The sequence below is a fragment of the Augochlora pura genome, chromosome 5 (genome assembly GCF_028453695.1).
Source record: "Augochlora pura isolate Apur16 chromosome 5, APUR_v2.2.1, whole genome shotgun sequence".
NCBI lineage: Eukaryota > Metazoa > Arthropoda > Insecta > Hymenoptera > Halictidae > Augochlora > Augochlora pura.
Window position 1 is genome coordinate 6,931,082 of NC_135776.1, and position 22,529 is coordinate 6,953,610.

General features: G+C 32.9%; 1 long non-coding RNA gene across 1 annotated transcript in view; it reads left to right on the forward strand.

Moving 5' to 3' along the window:
* The window catches only part of LOC144470263 (uncharacterized), a 137,453-nt gene that overhangs the window by 98,545 nt on the left and 16,379 nt on the right, over positions 1 to 22,529 (forward strand). The window contains exon 4 of the long non-coding RNA XR_013494092.1: positions 13,723 to 13,802. This is a non-coding gene — a long non-coding RNA (uncharacterized LOC144470263). The remainder of the gene's footprint in view (positions 1 to 13,722; positions 13,803 to 22,529) is intronic.

Genomic DNA, 22,529 nt, shown 5'->3' on the forward strand with positions numbered 1-22,529 from the left:
AAATGTAAACAAATATAGATAAAGCTAGACAAATATAGAAAATATCCATCCAAATTTAGACACTAAACAAACTTAGACAAATATAAACGAATGTGAACGAAGCCAGGCAAATCTAGAACAAACCTAGAAAAAATCTAAAACAAATCTAGAGCAAACCTAAACAAACCTAAACAACGTTGCCACCGATCCCCTCTTATTCATTACACGTTTAACCCTTTAACAGTATTCGCATATTGCATCACATACTGCATTATAATATACAAACTGCATCAAACTGCATATACACTGCATCTTGTTGCTCGTAAAACAGTAGCGATTACGTCAACAAACAAATTTGACAATGCACAAAGTACTCAGAGTCGACACTCGAGCGCAAAGGGTTAAAAGAAAACGCCCAGCCCGGGAAGAATAACGAAGGAACAACGGTAAAGAAGCGTTTGATGTTGAGCGGTGCGACTGCACGATTTATTCCCATTTCGAGGAGGAGAGCGTGTAATTGGTGTCTTATACGCGACAATATTGTGCAACGAGCGTCGTGTTCATGGTACACGTGTTCCTTAAGTGGATGAAAAGTGGGGAAACTTGATAAATAGAGAGACGACCGTATGCGCGCGCGCGCTCTCGCGCGCATTTACCTAGAGTTCGCAAGCGCGTCGCGCGGCGAACGATTTCCGTTTTGCTCGACGTCGCATCAGTTTGCCGCTCGCGCGCGAGAGAAGACCGCCTATTAATTTACAATACAGTTGACCTGAATAACCTTTAATTATTACGAAGTTACCGCATATAAAGCGGCGCTCGACTATATAAAGGCTTTTAGGAAAATTATTGGCGATTGCTTTTGATATTCTTGCGAAACGAACGGGAACTCGCCCGGCCACCCGCGTGTTCCAGCGCGATCGCCCGTCGATAGCTTCCCGCGTTATAATCGTCCGCGCGATTCCGCCGCGCCGAAATTCCGTTTTCCAATTAACAGCTAATTCTAAACAGTTTCGAATAACGTTCTAATTACCCGTTCTCGTTCCTCCACGTTTTTGATAGCGGCCCCTCGATTTTCAACATTTATGGCGACCCGACCGCAAATTACGTGTGATTAACTGCGCGTTGAATCTTCGTTAGCGGCGAACTACGGATTATACTGTAGTTGCGCGGTAATATAGTCCGTGGTATAGTGCGGTTCATTTGGTGGTCGCCTTTTGAAAATGCCGTTTCATATTTAACTAAGATTTTTATTTCTTTTTAAAGAAGGAGACCTTCAATTTAATTATGAAAAATAATATTTTCGAATGCCTGTCTTGTTTGCTTATATTTGTTAATACGTTTTTTATTTAATATAATGTTTGACCACTGATGCACGTCTCTAAAAATCTAATTGTATTTCTACAATATTATATATTTATATTCTCATTATATATTTTCATCTTTAGTTTGCACCGAGTAATCCTTTAGTCGACGAATATTTCTTTTTATTTCTCTTTAATTTCAATTTTTGCATAATAATATATAAAGACGAGAATTTGCGTAAATATGTCAATGGGGATGATATTAAACTTTCAATATAAATTCCGACGAGTAAATGAATATTTCTGGATACAAATATAAATAATGGATAGAAACGAAGGGAAACGAATAGGAACGAATAAAAATTAAAGAACAGAAATGAATAGAAATAAATAGAAATAAATAGAGAAAGTAGAAAAATACAAAATGAGTATAGAGATAAATCGAAATAAGTAATAATAAATGCGAATAAATAGAAATAAATAGAAATGGGTAAGAATAAATACGAACAAATATGGCTAAATAAAAATAAATATGAATAACTAAAAATAAATAGGAGCAAATAAGAATAAATAAAAATGACTAAAAATAATTAGAAATAAATGAATGGAAGCCGACAGTGCGTCCAAGTTAGCCCAATTTTCGTCCGAAACCCGCCGCGTTTGATACCGCTATAAATATCAGCTGGAAACTGGAGCGCTTTTAAAAAATTCTCATCTCCCGTAAGCAGCTTGTCCCGTCCTTTAAGGATGCCGGGCTAGATTACCGAGGCGTGCGGTGCACCTTTATTCGAAAATGTCTTAACTTCCCGTTCGGTTTAATACCCGGTTAGGAAATCCACCGGCCGGAAATTTATTGGAATATATTAATCATTCCCGGCGAGCGCGCTCTTCTTGCGGTCCTCCGGGAAATGTGAAATGTATATACATGTATATATGTATATAGGATACACGGTGGTGGTAGCTCGATCATCTGAACACGTTTCACGTGTAAATATCTTAATCTAAGGCGGTCCGTGTACAACATTGTACAAGATTTAATCTAGCGTTTTGATTAAGTGGTTATTCCGACTCTGGGGGACTTCAATTCTGGGTTCCTCCTTGGACATTCTTCTTTTTTTACGCGGATATTAATGGCTAGTTTGCAATCGTTTTCATGCGAATACTTTTATTAGTATTCGAGGTGTAGCATGTATTTTTTTTATTTAGCGAAAATGTTTCATATTTTCAGAATTATAGTTTTCGGAGATTTATTTCTATCGAATTTGTGGTACTAGTAAAATCTTGTTAAATAAAGCTGCTTGTTAGAGCTGGAGAACAGTTCGATCCCGTTTCAGATTAGTGTAATTAGAATTTCTATTAACCCTTTGCACTCGAATCCATTTCAACTATAAATCTGAAATAATTTTGTTGGATTATACAGATTAAATGTGAACATTACTAATTTATTTCAAATCAAAACCAAATTTAATTCTTCCGTTATCAAAGTACAGAAATAAAAGTAATTAAAGACAATATAAAAAATAAGAATCGTCTAATTCTATTAAAGAAAGTATTAAGAACGAATAAATGATAATTAACGCAGCATGGAAGGAATCATAGTGGAAGGGGTTAAGATGGCAGACTTTCGCGTAAACCTCGTCGACGACGACGAGGAACGGACGGGAAAAAATGCGAAGCTCGCCGCGGACGCGTCGGTGAACACCGTGTATTATTTTCCTATGCAAACAGAGCGCCCTATGTGACCGCGTTGTTAACTATCCCATTTTCTTGCGAGCGGTACCGGGCCGCGCGCGGCTATTCAATTTGGTGCCGGTAATACGATTCCGCCGGCAACCGGGAAAAGAAAACGTGGCTGCACATTCGGTGGCAGCGCCTGGCGATCCGCCAGCCGCGTTGACTTCCTACGGATTCAATTCTACGGATTCAGATGAGTTCTCTGCTGTCTGTCGCCGGTTTCTTCGTTTTCCCGCGTCTTCTGGAACGCCGCACTGTTATGCCGTGAGAGAGAAAGAGAGGCGTACTGTTACGCCGCGAGGAGAAGGAAAAGGATCTCTCGAGACTCCATAGTCTTCCCTCCCGGACGGTTAGAGTTGTTAGAAAGGGTTAGGCCACAAACGGGGTTTCACAAAGAACTTTATTACAAGGTGAAGATCACGCGGAACTACATGCCGTCAAAATGAGCCTCGAGCATGGCAAAGCATGCGCTTTTATACCCTCGCACGATAGGAGTCACCTGACTTTGGTCATCTGGACCCGATACAGTTTCTAGGCTGAGAGGGGGCGTAATATTATTAATATTATAGTGTAAATAAGGAGGTAAATTATAAATTAAGGTACGAATAAAATATGTTTTTTCGTTGACATATACTCATATAGAATTTATTCTAATTTATTGAAAGTAATAATGTTAATAGTAATTTTGGTATTGGATTTTTCATCTTGACACCATTATTATTATAATTAATTGAAAATCTAACAGTTCAATATATTGTAACTTGATATCATCGGAATAGTATATTAATATTAATTATCGTAATATTAAAATTATTTACTACGTAGAAATGCCAAAAACACTCTTATGTCTTCTTATTTAACAATTTATAGTCTTCTTTAAAGTTTAGAAATTTTATCGAAATTGTATTAAATTTGAATCGCTATGTTTCGCTATATAAATAACTTTATTCAACAATTTCGTAGTCAATAATTCTTTTTCAATGATCATTCGATAATTAGTTCAATAAGTTACTTAATAACGCATTTAATAACTTACTCAATAATTCATTTAATAATTTACCCAATCATTTACTCAATAAATCATTGAATGATTTAGTCGATAATTCATTTAATAATTTACCCAATAATTTACTCAATAATTTACTCGATAATTCATTCAATAATTTACCCAACAATTATTTCAATAATTCTCCCAATAATTTACTGAATAGTTCATTAAATAAATAAAGGAGTCTCAACGTCGTCAGTAATTGCAAAAAGGAAACGTCGTTTGAGATTCTGCGCAACGGAGAAATTAGTTTGGTTTTGGTTAATGTGTGAAATAAGATTCTTTGACGGCCTACCGGCCGCCCTCCGGTGTCTAGTCAAAGGAGTAAACAGCTGACCATGGTAGAACGTTAAAGGGCGTACTATCTACTGGACAACGACGTGACTAAGTGGCAAAGGCTACCGCAGAGCAGCCAGGCCTTTCAAAGTAGACTACTCTCCGCAAAAAGTATTTAATCAAACCCTTCTAATCGTCTGCCGCAATACTTATCCGATTATTCGATATTAAATTGAGGTTAGAAATCTTCCTGTTAGGAGTAGAATATTATTCTACAGTTGGTAATTATTAATCTGCGAATCTTTAAGCAAGATATAAATGTTCTACAATATTTGTAAATGTGTAAAAACAATTTTAATATGTTGAGAATGGTGTAATAATGTTCTTAAATCTTTGTAATTATTAAAGATTTTCTTTTTCACATATTTTTGCCATAAATGCACAAAATAGGATGGTAATTATAATTTTAAAGGATGATAATTATATTTCTACAGGGTGGTAATTATATTTTTAATGGTAACAATGTAGTAATTTTAATAAGTTGAAAATTCTATGAACAATCTTCCCAAATTCTTGTTATCAAGATTTTTTATTTCATATATTTTTACTATGAATACATAAAATCAGCAATCTAATAATTCTATTTCCAATATTAATGAAATAAATAACTTTAATATATTATAAATTACTATGTAATATAGTACATTAATATAGTTATTATGTATTACAAGTATTTTGTAATTATATTATACAAGTTATAGTTTAACAACGTTCTCAAATTTTCCTAAAGCATCCAAGATTTCGTACTCTCCATACCGTTGCCATAAACGCATAAAATCCACAGTTTAGTACACAAATAAAATACACCTTCCTTTCATCAATATAAATAAATTTGTTATAAATACAAATTGTTCACTACTTTTTCCAACAATTTTAAGAACTTTTTGATATTTAGTATAACAACACGATCATTCTCCTTTTCTTCTGAAACAACGCTGTCGGAGATTATGAATACACATTTTGCCATAAGTGGTTTACATTTGAAAGTGATAGAAGTGTGTTAGTACGTGACGCTGCGAGTGTCGCAGAATTTAACAGAATTTAAAGTATATCCGTGTGTGGCGAAGTTCGGTAAATTTACTTTCTTTCTGACCCCTAAGACAATATCGAGTTCATGATTCGATGTTTAACCAGCGTCTGCACTTTCGTCGGATGGTCCCGGGATCAGTATCTCTCACCGTCGACGTTACGTTTCCACGTATTTTACCATTTTAAATGTTATTTCAGCCACTTCCACCGTCTGCTCTATTTTATATCGAGCACCCGACTAATCGGAAAAGACCTTAGCAATAATTATGCTACGGTAGATATGATATATATTTATTTATTTATTCTTTATATATGTATATGAATATAATGTATATTATATTTATATTTATATATCGTGATAAATGTCACAAATAATACATAGTATATTGTAGATATATAGATAACATTTATATAGTAATAAATATAATATATAACATATATATCTAGTGAAAAATATAATATGCAATATATATGCCTAATAATCAATATAACAAATAATATACAATATATACAAATATATAGACAGATATATAGTAATAAATCACAAATATTATCCCTAAACAAAAATTAATATCACCCAAGCTTACATAAAATATAATATAAAAAATTACTTACAGTCAGAATAAAAATGCAATAAAAATAACCAACACCTGAGAGAAAAACTTTCAGACAAATGTTGATCATTTGGTCTACATAAGTTGCTTAACAACTTTATATATTATTTATATTAACGTTTATATAATGCATTGCGTTTGCTGAATTGTTTAATGTATGTTTAATGTCGTGTAACATGTGATTTTCTGAATGGAGATAATTTATTCCCAGATGATAAAAATCTACGCGTCCCGCGCAACATTTTAGAAAATGCTCAGTTCGTTTTCGGTATTTGCGAAGCACGAAAATATGTACAGCTTTTGAAAAATAAGTCGCTTTGATCCCTTTGGTGGTGCAGGAAAAGTCGTCGTCGTCGGTGGTTTCTAGTGTCAAAAAACTCGTCGACATATTCTCGAGCGACTTCTGCGTTTTCCAACTTTCTTCGCCATACTTTATCCGCCACCTTGAGTACACCATTTCTCAAACGTAAAATTTCCAGGTCAAGGAAGTTATGCTTTTTTCCGCATACGTTGAACATAATGGAATCGGCGTGTACTTCATGTTTTGCTCATGCTCGTTCAGGCATATTCTTTAGTTTTCATAAATTACGAACTATTTTTGTCTTTTAATGAGAAATCAAGCGTTGCAATTTTAGGTTAGGAAAATGGCGATATTGTAGATCTTGAACGAGCTTTATGTCAAATTGCGTTTAAACGAGGAGAAATTTGTTATGTTAGTTTATGTAGAAGCATTTTCATAATTTTAGTAATTGTAAAATAAGCTAAGTATATCTCTTACATCGCATTTATCATGAACAATATATATCTCAGAGATTATATGTAACAGAGAAATTGAGGACAGAAAATTTACTTAATTATTTATTTAATTTATTGTAAATTCTACACTTGATAAAAATTCCCCCCCTAAAAGTTGCGAACAAGAACCCAGAAATTCTAATAAAATAATAAAACCTAAACAATTGATTCGATTGTCAAAAAGATGGGGTGAATCGGCAGCGCGAGGAAAATTAGAATTTCCGTAAACTTTTCGAGGATCGAAACTCGTTCTTTTTCTTACGCCGCCCGTAGCTGTCATTTCGACCCGGCCACGCGTTCACTTTTTAGATATAGCTCCGCCCCCTGTTCCTCTCAGCGAGACTGTCGTCTTCGACAGAAATATCATAGCACCTCGACCCCTACGATTTCGAGGTAATCTCGTGTAAGCTGTCAGAGAATTTTTGTCCCTCTGAATGGATCGCTCTCTGTATTTATGCTCTTCTTTTACTATAACCAACCTCTATAGCTCATTCTCGTCGCACGATCTTCCTGAACCTTTGAATTATGAATTCGACCACTTTCTAATCTTCATTGTTAATTTTAGGATTTTCTCGTATGACAATTCTCATTTTTTCATACGATAGCTTAGTATTCATTTAGAACTATAATACTTAGTCTTTATTTATTACTATATTTATTTATTTATATAATACTTAGAAACTTGGTTAATTCGTTAATTAGATCAATTATTTGTTACTTTGAATGATGGTTGAGAGCTCATCACGTTATTAGTTATTAATTATGTTAGATATAATATTGGTAATATTGTTATATTATTAATCATTATTTATATATAATTATATATATGAATAATATTGTTATTAATACTGCATAATTATGTATAAAAATAATATTAGTACTATATCATTAATATTGATTATTAATTTTAATATTGTATACAATATAATTATATCTATATATAATAATATCTAATCTAATCTATATATAATTATATGTATATTATTGTATAGATATAATTACATTGTATTAATCGAAATTTAAAAATTAATTACAGGAAAATATATATAATATAATTATATTATATATAATTAATATTTAACTTTACAACTATAAATCTAATTGGACGCCAAATACTTCTGAAACAATAATCTTAATGCACTCGAGAAAATAAGTTGACACTTATTGTCTTCTATCCTCTCATTATCTTCCATTTTTTTCCATCTGCGTCGTTAACGAGAGACGTCTAAGCCCTCGGCACACGTCACCGATAAATTAATAATTTCATTTTGCTCGGCTCGGCTCGGTGGATTGGCAAAGTTTGTAGGTATCCTTTGAGCAGTGTATCGTCTCTAATTTCCATCGCGTTGGAAGTTATTCGATACGGACGTTTATTAGAGAACTTGACCTCGTAAAGGCAACGTCTGCGTCCTCCCGATTGAGAAGAACCATTTCAATCATCGTAATCTTTAATGACTCTTGTAAAGGACAGATCCCTCCTTTTTTTTTATAGCCGATGGCGTCGACCGTAGCCTTTCACATCGCCGATTCTATCCGGAGAAATTCAACCGTGGAATCTTGTTCACCAATTCGTTTTAACCGTGGAATTGTAAAATTGAAACAGCTTAGAATTTTGTGAAGAATTTGTTCGAAATTAATATGATTTTTATTGGTAGGTGTTGTAATAGGGGTCGTGAGAATTTATGTGCATGGTTTTTTGCGAATTTTTGGAGATTGTGATTGAAAGAATTTTTAATTCGATGGTGAAACTTTTGTAAAATTAAAGATGGTCGAAATTATGCTATATTGTGCTATATAGTTTTATTTAGTTCTATATTGTGCTATATAGTTTTATTTAGTTCTATATAGTGCTATACAGTTCTATGTAGTGCTATACAGTGCTATATAATTCTATATAATTTTATATAGTGCTATATAATTCTATATATTGCTATATGATTTTATATAGTACTATATAATTCTATACAGTACCATCAATAGTTCTATATAAATATACAGTACATGTATAGTATTATATAGTGTTGTATAAAAATAATATTTTACAAAATTAAAAACAGTATTTCACAAAGTTAAAAATTAAAAGCAGTGTAACCATAATATCTCATAAAATTGAAATAATTGTACTATTTGTAACTTTCATACAATTTAATATTTTTAGTAATACTATACTATACTATAAAGCCAAGATGTAAAATATTAACTCTTCGTCTCCTAAATAAATAAATTGCACATCTTAAACTTCTGATTAATATCAATTTCAATCCATCAAAGTTCTTACATTAAAAATTTTATAAAATTCTCTTTAAATTTTCTATCAGTTTTAAAAAATTCTTAAAATTCTCCATAAAAGAATTTTACAAAATGACTACAGTTTCTGTAACACTATAGACAAAAATTGAAACTGTAAACGCAAGAAGCAAGATTCCCTTTCATCCTAATTTCGTGACAGCCGACGATAAAAAGTGATATTCGCATAAACATCCGCAGTCCATTAATCACCGGGCTTGCAACGCATAAAACCGAATTTTATTTTCTACTTTGTTGCTATTAGCTGTAATCCACTATTTTTGGTAAACGTTTGTTTTCCTTCCGACATAACTCAAACACCTACGCTATCTATATCCGTTATGTGTCCCCGCTATCCCTGCACCATTTTCGTTCGTGCACCGGAGACAGGTTCGGAAGTTTTAATGGTTGATATACCACGAAAGCAAAGTTTCGTGAAAGATAACGCCGTGGAAGTTCCTCTTTTTTCCTCTCCGCAGGAATTATTTATTTAAATCGATTCCTCTACCGTCAAATACCTCCATTAAATTAACATTATTCCACGGTGCTGCAGTGATTAATTTGCGATCGAAAACGCGATTGTGATCCAATTAACAAAATGCCTTTTTAACAAATTGAACTGTATTATTACAATATTCGAGTATATAATATTGCAACTGTGAATTGTTTGAAATATCGCCAAAAATCACGTCGAAAAATAATTTTAATACGATCGAGCGTAAGTGGTAAATTGAATTATTCCACATTTCTGCGTTTCAACGCGTAATTCAAACTCGGCGCAGAGATTGTTTTACCATTATTTTAATATTCATAGAAGTAGCGCGTGTGATAATTGAAATTTTTTAACATGCTTCGTAATTGAGAAATTTTTGTGTAATTAACTGGCGCGCGTGGGATTCGTTTTAATTCAATTTAATGTTTCGAAAACGCGAAGCGAAACATTGTTCCAAAAACGCCGGGCTTTATTTAAACATTTCCGTGTTTAATTGCTCTGTAGGACGGTCCTTTAACAATTTCAACTCCTACAATTTTCTAAAAATAATTTTAAATACGAAGCTATTGTTATTATCATGTTATTAGTATTATTATGTTATAACTATTATTATGTTATTAATTTTATTATGTTATTACTATGTTATTACTATTATTATGTTATTAATATTATTATGTTATTCATATTATTATATTATTACTGTTATTATGCTATTATTATTATTATTATATTATTACTATTATTATCAACCATTTCTCATGGCTAAAAAATTTCCTATCAACATTATTTGTTATTTTTACGTTCCAGCTCGCAAAAATAGCGTCAAAATCGTTCCCAAAGCTCGCGCTATTGATTTTCGGTAATTACCAATGAAAAAGTGTCCGTTCTCCCGCGCAAGTTCATTCCGAAGACGTTAACGAAGTGATCCAATGATCGCGTTAAGGTATCAAAGGAACCTAAAATTAACACTCCGTCCCCTTTCGACTATTATAAAACATTATGCCGGCGAAACGATTCGCCCTTTTTTCGTTCTGTTATTTGAAAAAGCCGAGTCAAGGAAATAGAAGAAGAAGAAAAAAAAAGGAAGCGACGCCTCTCAATCGTTTGGTAGTTCGAAAGACCGTACTTTTTCTCGGATTAATTGATCCGTTCCGCAAAGGAGGCGCGGAACTTTACCTTTTCTCCGCTTGGAATTACAACGATTCGCGGCCGCGCAGTGCTTTTATCGTGTTTTTTTCCGCGATCGAATCGAATTAATGCGAGCTTGATTCGCCCCGAAATAACTCCCGTTTAGCCGGCGATACTTCATAAGCGAATTAGTTCGCGTTGAAAACGCTTTAAACACAATCTGGAAAGCTAAGAATGTTCTCGGTTATTATTACCTTCATTTATTTATTTAGGTAGCGTTGTTTCTGTGCTGTTATTTGTTTGCTTGTCTTTTTTATACGATTATTTAAATATTATTAGTGTTGTAATATTATTTCCATATTATTACTTTTATATTGTTATTGATATATTATTAATTTTATACTAATATTTCTATGGCATTCTTTTCTATTTTATTATTTGTGTGCTGTTATTTATATATTGTTATTCCTTTGCTATTTTTCCTATTTTATTAGTTTTATTCTGTTAATTCCATATTATTATACTTGTGCTATTATTTCTTTGCTGTGATTTCTATATTATAATTTCTATAGTGTTGTTAATATACTATTAATTCTATCTTAGTATTTCTATGATAGTTTTTCTATTTTATTATTTCTACACTGTGATTTTTATTTTATCATTTCTATAGTGTTATTAATATACTATTGATTCTATACTACTTTTAATTTACTATTAATATATTAAATTAATTTAATATAATATTAACATATTAATATACGAATATATTATATAAATTTGATATAATATTATCATACTATTAATTCCATACGTCTATGCTATTTTTCTATTTTATTACTTCTATACTTTAATTTCTATTTTATTATTTCTATATTTTAATTTCTATTTTATTATTTCTATACTGTTATTAATATACTATAATTTCTATACTCCATTATTTCCACACCAGAGCTTCAATTAAAATCGTTTCAATAAATTTCAATATTTAAAAATCCTCCAAGGTATACCGCCGAAGAAAATCAAAGGCGTGCGAGACGCTTTAAACGAAACAAGCTCAAAGGGACGACGAGATCTGACGTATTTTGTTTGCGGCGACGATGTCGCGCGGCGCTCGATCATACTAATTTCGACGCCGCTGCGTGCGTATCCACGGATTCTCGTAAAAATACAACCGGAAACCGCTGCTCTTCTAAGAGGTCGTCCGCGGAGCGGGGCGAGGTCGATTCTCGGAATCGCGCCGGTTAATTGAGCGAAACCACTTCAAGTTCGATTTGTCAGGGCGGGCGTTTACGTTTCTCATTACCAGGAAACAATTAATCAGTCAGAATTCGTAACATCCGCGACGAAGTCGCGTCGCGAACGTCGCGGGCGGTGTCGCGTTTCATCCGCGGCTTCTTGTTCAACCGCACGCGAAATCGAAAATTATGCGACGGTTTTGTAAAACGAGCTTCGCGGCAAGACCAGGTGTACCTCGGGATGTTGATTTGATCTGCTTGAGGAATTATCCGTTTTCCGTGGAGGTATAATTGGAGACGTTTGATGGAATTGAATTTTTGGTTTTAGAAGGAAATCATTTGTGGCTGAAGCAATGTTATTAATTATTGGATTTTAATGACTGAAAGTTGGTGTTTTGATTCGGCATGACTGTAAATGAATTGTTTATGGGAAATGGTGATGTCGAAGCAAGATTGTTGGTCACTAAATTTTTATTTAGTATTTATTTAGTATAAATGACCATTTTGTGGAAAATAGTAATAAATAATATTGTTGATTATTGAATTTTTGTGTCTAGAAATTCCTATTTGAATTAGACTATAGATATTCATTTTCTTGAAAATAATAAATTTCATAACATAAATATGAAATAATGAAATTAATAAATCTAACAAGTCTATGATACTCGACTTACAAATATTTCCGCATTAAAATGCTAAGAAACCTTATCGTGTTTTAAACAATCTATGTAATATTAATTTACTAACTGGCTCATAGTTCTAAATATTCAAAATCAATTTGCATATAGATCTTCATAATCGATTGCATGAGTAATATTATAATAAACGGCATGGTTCCATGAAGATTTTACTTAAGCCAAATTAATTGAAATTGTTACCACGTTGAAACAATCAATTAACATATTCGTGAAATAGAATTACGTCGGTACTCAATGTCCATTATCTAATTGCGACGAATTTCAAGTAACCGTTATGCAAACGCAATAATAACTGTGGTTTTCAATTATCTAATTGTGTCTAATTAAAGTAATGCTTGTGTAACTACAACTATAATTCGTTCAATGTAATTTGCATTGCAAAATGCAATGTAATTCTTCCGATGAGTGTTATAACGATTACATAACCTTAAAATTGTGTAATCGTAGAACTATGTAATTAAATAACTAATTGAATGAATATACAATTAAGTAATAATATAATTCAATTATTGTATACGGAAATGCTTAATTAATTAAATAATTATATCAGTAACCAACTGCGGAATTAAATAACTATACAAGCATATAAATAATTGTATTTTTGAATCGCTTCATTTATAAGTTATTATATATAATATTATATAAGTAAATAACTATATAAGGAAATACCTAAATAAGTGAATAATTAAATGAGTAACAAAATGAGTATTGTATAATTAAATAATAATATAACTGAATAATTAAAACACTATGCAAGTATATAAATTATCGTATTTGCTAATCATTTATAATCCATTTATAAATTATTATAATTTATATAAGTACATAACTATACAAAGAAATACCTAAATAATAAAATAACTACATGAGCAACTAACTACATAATTAAATAACACTATAATATAACAATTAAATAACTATCGAAGCATATAAATAATTACATTTTGTAACAGCTTCACATAATAGGAATAGTGTCGCTAGCAGTAAAAACAGTCAAATAAAACTGACTTCAGCCGAAGTAAATGTATTTCTTTGGTCTGTTCCAGGGTGAACGAGATTCCAGCTAGAACTCTCGAAACCATGGCGAAAAAACATCGTCACTGTCGTCTGCATTAAGCCGAAGGGGGTGAGTAGTAGATCTCCTCGATATTGCCGCGAACGGGGAAATTGCACCAAATTCAAAGGCTTTGAAAGCCTCTCGCATAACCTATCGTCTACAGGGGTATGCTAGCGACTTCAACCGCGAACGAGATGTAAAAAGCCTCGTTCGTTCACCGTTACATTCTTGAAGGGCTTTTTAAACTGTCGGGAACGCGAGCCGACTCGCGTTGCCGCAACGGTGAATTAACGTTCTAAATTATCTCTGTTAATCGAACAGGTGCGCTCGTACGTGAAACAGGTACATACGGGTGTGTATGTATAAGTACATGGAACATTGATTTTTGGACATACTATTTATATAAATTGCTATTTATTAAATGATATGAATTATAATAAAAATAAATATAATAACGATAATAATAAATATAAATTATTATTAACTTTATTTATCAGAGAATGTTTTTCGAGCTTATATCGAATGCGCGGGAGTAGTAATTATTAAATCATATTTTTATAAATATTAAATGACTATTTATTAACTGGTAGAAATTATAATAAGGATAGATATTGTTATTTGTTAAATGTTTCTTCTCCTTTAACTAGAATTAAAATAAAATTATAAAAATCTCACTTGCCTCTCATAATATTCTTTTACTTAAACTGTATTATTTTTAACATTTAAGTATCCAAATATTTCGTCCTTTTAAACTAAACTATAATTCAATGAATTTTTGCATTACATTCATAATTTTATATATTTTAGTTACATATTTATAGTTTATATCGAAATTGTCAAATTAGCTCCGATATTAACATTATAAAAGTTTCACAATATCGACAAAGACGATAATAAATTCATACGCATTAATATGAATAAGTGTAACAGCGAAAGAGCGTCGTCCATAACGCGCAACTATAACAATAAACCGATCATAATATACCGTTTTCGGATAGAAATTATTAACGGCCGCGAAATATACTGCTCAGCTAGTTAGATAAATTTTTTACGGTACATTGAGACCCATTAGCGGGGACCATTATGAATTAGGCGGCGGTGAAACGATCATTTTCGCTGTGGATATTTTGATGTATTATATCGCGAACTATAGCGTTCGTTTCCCGTAATTCGGTTGTATAATTTTCTCTGCCGGAAATTACTCTTCAACCATTATGGGATCGCTGGAAATTGTCACCCTTTCCATCGTCTCTCGCTTTGGACGCTTGTTAACGAGCCGGTACGCGAATTAAAGGTGGCGCAACTAATGTCGCGCTGTGCAACATAGAAACTGGACAATATGTTCCGGGAACAATGCGATCTATTTCGTTTATTATAAAATATATAATATATAGATTCTATGGATGCATGTTAATTTTTCTTATTTATAGTATTTTTCATTTTCCATCATATATCCATTTTCTATTTTCTATTTCGTCATATATTATCTTATTTTCATTTTAATTTCATTTGTAGTACGTACTGTACATATACTGTACATATTTCAGTTTGTCTTATACACAGTCTTATAATTTTTCTGATACATAGAACATATTTCATATATCTATTTTAATTTGCCTTATAAATAATATAGACTTGATATTGACAACTTATATGCTCGTGAATAAAATAAATATTAAGAAATTAAAATAAAAACAGTAAAGTGACCATTTTAATATAAATATTAATTTTTAATGAATCAATATCGTGTACTAGATATTGAGAATGCTTTCTGCTCGCAAATATAATGAAAAATTTAATTGAATGTCTGCGATTAATATTTGAACTATACTGAGTTTGATTGAAATTTTATTTGAGACGAATTGGCATCAAGCTTTTTTTATTGGCAGTTTTATCTGCCCAAAAATAAATTGGGAAATATCGTTACAAAAATAGTATAATAAAATAGTATAACCTTAAATTGTATAACAAAATAGTATAGCCTTCAATTATATAACAAAGTAGTGTAATGAAATAGTATAGCCTTCAATTATATAACAAAATAGTATAACCTCCAAATATATAAGAAAATAGTATAATAAAACAGTATAACCTCCAAATATATAACAAAACAGTATAATAAAATAGTATAGCCTTCAATAGTATAATGAAAATTATAATCATCAATAGTACAACAAAATAGTATAACTTTTTACACTTAAACGTACAACCTAACATTTCTCCATCATTTTGCATATGATCGTCGCGGATTATGCAAATCCTCACCGAACGAAATTTACCATCGCGCATCTTCCCTCGTAGAATGTTATTTAGAGTCGCGAATGATAGAAAAGGAAGCTGTTAAATGTTCCTTATTTTACGCTCCCGTCGTGATCGATACTCGCGCTCTAAATGCACAAAGTCTGCGGCGGCACACGAGAGAGAGAGAGAGAGAGAGAGACAGAGAGAGTCTGTGCTGGTATAATATTCCAAAGCTTGCGCGGAATATTTAATTACGCCGTCTGAACATCGTTTTCAAACAACGGCGGAGGCAAAGGGAGACAGAGAGACAGAGAGAGAGAGAGAGAGAGAGAGAGAGAGAGAGAGAGAGAAGGGAGATTGGAAAACATGCAGTTCGTTAGAGGGAGGCCCGTCACCGGGTTTAAGCTGCCGCTTTCATGCGCCCGTGCTGCTCTCCTATGTCTGACAGGGGGTCAAGGTCTTTTCAAATGACTCGCTAGAAACAAAAAGGAAAACGCCCCTCATCCCCTTTTCAAGCGGCTCTCGCGCGCGATTCTTCGAAACTGGGGAATTTCGCCGAGCTGGTCCGGCTCCCGCTGAAACCCATGTGCGAATTAAAATCCCGCGTTTCGGTGTTCACTGATTCCGAATTACCTGCTGAAATATTCAGCTGGTGCACCGATTGTTTCCTCTGTCTTCGTGGCTTACAACTGAACCGAACATTTTCGTAGCTTATTGCGATTGTTCGCGGACTGTTTCGTTAACGCGATAAAGAAGTGGTTAGATGAATTTTGAAGAGTAAAATATAGAAAGCATTCTTCTTCAATTTGAATAAATTGGCGTCGCGATTTTCTGATTGAAGATTTTAGTTGCTCGAAAATAATATGCAAAATGGTCTAACTTTTTAATATTTTTGCGTTGTGATCCAATATTCGCACTGTGACGAGTCATGCTCGTGGTAAAAGTTGCATACGCGATCTATTAAATATAAATTTTCTTCGTTTGTTTCAAGTTGAAGGTAATTCTGATTCTATTGTTATTAAAATTTACAAATGGAAGTAATTGTGTCGTTAAATAATTCTTTATAGTTACAATAAAGATAGTACTTATATCTTTCGATGCAGATTTACAAATTATTGGTTTCTAAATATGAAAGCTTGTACTTTACAATTAACCTGAAAATTGTTATGCAAATACTAGCAAGCATATATTTTTTAACTGAATAGAAATAAAAAGCAAATCAAATACCAAATCAACAATTCGCGCAAAGACAAAGTTTAACTTAAAATAATAGTCAACTAAAGATAAGTTAACATTAAAGCAGCGTCGGTTTGGTAAAAATTGCAAACAAACTACGTATAAGGCAGTAATTTTTGCAGCAACGAATCAGAAACGAATCTTCTCGTTCCGCTTCCACGCTTCCGCTGGAAATTACGTTTCGCGATGGAAAAGTCTGAGGACCTGCACACTCACTAATATACACGCGAATAGTTTATGTATGCGTATATATATATACACTTTACTTGGTAAGTTTTATTCAAACGAACCGTGACTCCGGTCGGCCGCGGCATGTTTCACACGGATCCGTATTTCGTCGGAAAATTAGAAACCATAAAAAACCCGAGGAAGAGACGGAGCGTAGATCAAGTTGTCTAATACCGGCACGCGAATACGCCGTGCCTCGAACAAACCGCACGCCGCCGGATCCAAATTTACTACACGGGAAGAACATTGTTATCCGGATGAACACATTGGCCGTAGGAATTAACGAGTTCCGCACCTGCGAGGCTTCTCTTTCGACGCGTTCTTTCGTTTTATCGGACGACCATTGTATAGACGGGAGCGGTGTTGACGCATATTCGTCCGGTAATTTGTTGCAACGCCATTCGCAAAATATATCAAGATTTTACACTATCTGTAGAAGTGATATGGTTTATATAAAAATAATATAACTTGTTGAAAATCACATATTTTTCAGTGAAATTTTGGGAAATTATATAAAACAAATTTGTCTTTATAGATAAATTTTTAATTATTTTTATTTGGTTTTTAAAGTTATGTAATATCTGAATAACCATGCGCTTTAACTTTGAATAAAATTCTTTTATATGCAATATCGAACACTACGCTTTTACTTTATTTAGTTTATTAGTTTCTCAATTTTTGAAATGGCTAAAACTGTAAACGAGTTTAGGAACAATTTAATATTAATTTAACAGTAAACAATCTTTTGATCATCAAAATATATTTCATTTTAATTTAGTTACGTTAAGTAATCTGTGAAAATTAGAATTTTCTTTTAATTCTTTATGTACTGATACTTGTAAATATTTAAAATCTAAGATCGAACATTGAGAACATTTTTATTTTTCGTTAAAGAAACTTTTGATCGATGTGATCGAATAGTATTATATATAATAGTGCAATGGTATTATGAACAATAGTATAATACATATAGTATTACAATAGTATAAATAATATTATAATATTATTATATATAATAATATAATAAAAATTAGTCTTCGTTCAGAAATCCATAAAATCCTCGAATTTCAAAACAGTGTAAAATGTCCGACATATTAGTTCCAATACTACTTGCTAAATAACTTAACTATATTTTCCAAATTACAACGCTCAAATGACCGAAAACTATACAATGCTATAGAATTTGAAAAAGGTCTGAGGTTCGGGGTAACGAGGCGATTTTATACGCCACGCGAGACACCATTAAAAACCGTTTGACAAGGGCGTATAATATTTTACTGGCGGGAAAGTAGCTCCGATACAGCCTTTCAGATATTCGCTTTCGGCTCGTCTTTTTTATGCTTTCGCTACCTCGGGGACGCATCGCGCGGTTATACGATTCCATAACAGCCTAATGTGTATCCTCGTGGTACTAAAAAGGATTTAAAAAGAAGGTCCGAGCGAATATTTTAAAAAGATGAATAAGGTACGGCTATCGAATGGCTGCCCCATAAGAATACTATTCGAAGAATTGCGATCACTTGGAGTATGTTATCCTAAACAGTTCGACAAGAAAGACTGAAATCTTTACGCCACTCGTTGACAAATATATCAAATTAAAGAACCTTTAAATAATAAAAATAAATACTATAAAATATATAATTACTAAACTATGTTAAATGTTGTATAAACTTTGATTTTTGTGTATCTTTTTAAACTTGAATAAGTGCAATGAAATTATTTTGAATGTTCCTTACGTTCAGGATAATTTATGATGTTGCTATTTCTGATGTTTCTATTTATAATGTTTCTATTTCATAATGTTTCTATTTATGATATTTCTAATTATAATGTTTCTATTTCTAATATTTCTATTTATAATGGTTTTATTTATAATGGTTTTATTTATAATGTCTCTATTTATAATATTTTTATTTATAATATCTTTATTTATAATATTTCTATTTCTGAAATTCTTATTTACTGCAAATAAAAATGTCGTCTTTCGTTTCAAAAATCTGCAGTAGTATCAAGATCTACAGTATACTAATTACACTGTGTATCACCAGAAATAAATCAAGATGGTGTTGACTCTTCTAAAGCCTTAGATCATTTCCTAACAATCGCAGAGCTGTCGTCGCGAGGAAGACTATTACGTTTTTGGTTGACAGCTTGCGCGATAGTATCGACAACAGCGAACAGACGGGTATAGAATATTCTGACGCTGTCGTAAAAAAACGGCACAATTTACAGCTTAACACCGAAACCGCTTTATCGTCCGCTGATAATATTATTTTTCGTTTTAAAATTCCGTGTCGAATATTATTCGATTAATCGTCTGTGACGCGTATTATACATACATACATTATTTATGTCGAGTATTATTCGGTTCATTATTTAATATCATGTATTATTCAGTTCATTATTTATATTGAGTATTATTTCGGTTCATTATTTATATAAAATATTGCACAGTTCAATATTTATATCAAGTATTATACAGTTCATAATTTATGTCGAGTATTATTCAGTTCATTATTTATACCGAATATTATTCAATTCATTATGCCTGATATTACACAATTGGCCACAAAATCACTATAACTATACTAACTTAAGCGTCATTAAACTGTGTTTTCAAGATTAATATTTCTAAGATTAGATAATTTCTAGATTTACTAATAATACAACTTTTTTATTCTCTACTTAATTCGTGAGAATTATTATAACTGGAAATAAATAGATATATGAAGTCATTGTATTATTAACAGCATTTAAAATACTACTGTTCACTGTGAGATCTACTTGCAAAATGATTAAAACTGCCATTGTAACTTTGTTTAATTATTTCTTATAATAGGAGAGACTATTTTAGCAAAAAGTAGCATTTTCTAGACGCAACTTCATACTTTCAAAATCTCACTTTTATTAGCTCCTACGATAATAAAGATTATTCTAACAACTCCTAACATTCTCCACAGATGCAACTTCATATTTTCTACATAATCGATTAGAACAATGATAAAATACTGTTTATTGCAAGATTTACATATAAAATAATTAAAACTGCCATTACAGCACAGTTTAATCGTTTCCTATGCTAGTAAAAATAAATTCTAACAAAACGTAACATTCTCCAAAGACGCAACTTAATACGTCCACCGAGTCGATTAGAACAATGCTAACCGGAAACGAACAAATGCGTCACCGCGTGGACGATACGGTTCCCACCAGGCGTTCGCGGTTTTCAAATCGTCCGATTCGCGCGCAAGACGATTAAAAAGCCGACGCGGCGGTCCAGTTCGAAACCCGACACACATACGCGATATCGATCTGAGAAGTTTCTGTTTGGGCGTGGTTCCAGGAATTCCGAACAAAAGGATAACCAGCCATCGCGTTTTCTCGATGGCGGGTGGACCCGCCGTCTACGCCGACGGCGGTAACGTCAGCCGCCCCCTCCGCCCCCTCGTGTGTTCCGAGTTTATCCGTGGCCGGTGTGTCCTACGCGGGGAGTCACGGCGTTACAATTTAGCCGTAGCAATCAGCGATGCCGGGCGTCGTCCCCGCGGAGCCGAGAGCGCGCGCGTTTCTCCGCTCGCCCGGTCCGGCCAGCCCGCGAACAATAGAGAACAGGCCGGGGGCCCCGTGATTCCCGGACAAAGAGGAACGCGCGACGGGACACGCGCGGCAAATATAAAGCTCTATTTCCATTAGCTAATTTAGCTGCCTTTTTCCACTTCATTATTCGACCTCTCCTCTCGCGACCCTCCCGCCTCTTCTTGGTTTACATAAGCGCGTCACGCCGGTGTGTCCGACAAGAAAATGTGACACGACGAATTAACACGCGGCTCTAAACGGCGTCATTTGTTTTGCTAGTCAATCATTGCCGCCCACGCCAGGTTTGTTATAGTTCGATCGGTCGATCCTTGTTACGGAAGCTCGCGATTCAGATGGTATTGTTGGTTGTTGCGTAATTGAAGACATTGTTGCAAGAATTGGTTTTTAGTGAAGTGAAGAAAATTACCAAATTCGCGTAATTTGTAGGCTGTTTGAGGCGAGGATTAGATTAACCCTTTGCATTCTGATGGCATTGGTATGTGGTACTGTTTTATGGGAATTAAGAAGTGAAAGATCTTGTATTTTTATTTGTGCATTTTAAGTGATTGTTGATGCCACGAAGAGAAATTAATGATTCAAAGGAAATGATACTTTGATATGAATATATTTTTATATATTGTTATTATTATTATTTAAGTGTGTTATTTCTTTTGTCTTTGGGTATATGTGGATTATATATAATTATTTTACTGTTGTTAAGTTTTATAGGAATTAATAAGTAGGAGATCTTGCGTTTGAATTTATGTATTATGTTAATTATATATGAAGTATTTGAAGAAGATAAAATATCGTATTTTTCTGTATTAAAAAGAGAAAATAGAGAAATGAAAATTCTATGGAAAATATACAGATTGTATTTGAAATAGTAGAAAATAGAAATGTAAACATTATATAAAAAATAATGGAAAATAAAAATATGCAGACTATGTTCGAAATAATTGAAAATATAAATATACGAATTATATTAGAAATAATGAAAACTATAAATAGATATATAAGTTACGTTAAAAATAATAGAAAATAGAAATACGCAAATTATATCAGAAATAATGAGAAATATATCTATACAAATTGTATTAGAAGTAATAGAAAATAGAAATACACAAATTATATTAGATATAACAGAAGATAGAAATATATAAATAACATACAAAATAATAGAAACTAAAAAGTACACAAATACGCCGTTTTGTTAAATTTTTATACAGATATCTTTGACAATGTAAAAGTCACCATTGACCCTATAATCATGCAAACCACCATTCTCACCGACAGCCGCGTCGGGTGCCAAATTTCCATCGCATCCTCGGCGCCCGATTAAATGCGGAAAATGGGACGAAATCAGATAATCCGAATTTTCCCCTGTAACTACCCTTTCCGCTCGCTAAACGGGGGTGGGTTGCAACTTGGCACAAAATGTTTTTTCTGTGTAACCCTATCGAACGGTCCATCACCGGCTTAATTTGGTTCAAGGACACACTTTCGACCTACTTA